A 1,204-nucleotide genomic window follows, 5' to 3' on the forward strand; every position below is an offset into this window, starting at 1 on the left:
GCAGAGCGTGGTTTCGATCCCCGGACCTCTGGGTTATGGGCCCATCACGCTTCCACTGCGCCACTCTGCTGTGCCAGGCGCGATATAATGTGAATTTATCACCGGAAATCGCTTCTTGAATATGAAAGTAAGAATTCGAAAGGCTTCTTATAAAAACATTTCCTAAATTTCTTGCCTATTATAAACATGATGAAAAATTTATTTAGCAGAGCGTGGTTTCGATCCACGGACCTCTGGGTTATGGGCCCATCACGCTTCCACGGCGCCACTGTGCCGTGCCAGGCACGACATAATATGAATTTATCACCGGAGATCGCTTCTTGAATATGCAATTATGAATTCGAAAGGCTTCTTATAAAAACGTTTCCTAAATTTCTTGCCAATTATAAACATCATGAATAATTTATTTAGCAGAGCGTGGTTTCGATCCCCGGACCTCTGGGTTATGGGACAGCACGCTTCCACTGCGCCACTCTGCTGTGCCAGGTACGACATAATATGAATTTATCATCGGAAATCGCTTCTTGAATATGAAAGTATGAATTCGAAAGGCTTCTCATAGAAACATTTTCCAAATTTCTTGCCTATTATAAACATGATGAAAATTTTATTTAGCAGAGCGTGGTTTCGATCCACGGACCTCTGGGTTATAGGCCCAGCACGCTTCCACTGCGCTACTCTGCTGTGCTAGGCGCTACATAATATTAATTTATCATCGGAAATCGCTTCTTGAATATGAAAGTATGAATTCCAAAGGCTTCTTATAAAAACATTTCCTAAATTTCTTGCCAATTATAAACACCATGAATAATTTATTTAGCAGAGCGTGGTTTCGATCCACGGACCTCTGGGTTATGGGCCAGCACGCTTCCACTGCGCCACTCTGCTGTGCCAGGTACGACATAATATGAGTTTATCATCGGAAATCGCTTCTTGAATATGAAAGTATGAATTCGAAAGGCTTCTCATAAAAACATTTTCCAAATTTCTTGCCTATTATAAACATGATGAAAAAATTATTTAGCAGGGTGTGGTTTCGATCCCCGGACCTCTGGGTTATGGGCCCAGCAGGGTTCCACTGCGCCACTCTGCTGAGCCAGGCGCGACATAATATGAATTTATCATCGGAAATCGCTTCTTGAATATGAAGTATGAATTCGAAAGGCTTCTTATAAAAACATTTCCTAAATTTCTTGCCTATTAT

At 41.5% G+C, this 1,204-nt stretch overlaps 1 non-coding gene across 1 annotated transcript; it reads right to left on the reverse strand.

Moving 5' to 3' along the window:
• Nucleotides 1-612: 612 nt before the first annotated feature.
• Nucleotides 613-684, reverse strand: TRNAI-UAU (transfer RNA isoleucine (anticodon UAU)). Its single transcript has one exon. It is a non-coding gene; the product is annotated as a tRNA-Ile (tRNA).
• Nucleotides 685-1,204: the final 520 nt, after the last annotated feature.

Source organism: Pholcus phalangioides, unplaced genomic scaffold (assembly GCF_987345545.1).
Source record: "Pholcus phalangioides strain wild (caught in Gottingen) unplaced genomic scaffold, Ppha-v1.0 ptg000012l_1, whole genome shotgun sequence".
Taxonomy (NCBI): Eukaryota; Metazoa; Arthropoda; class Arachnida; order Araneae; family Pholcidae; genus Pholcus; species Pholcus phalangioides.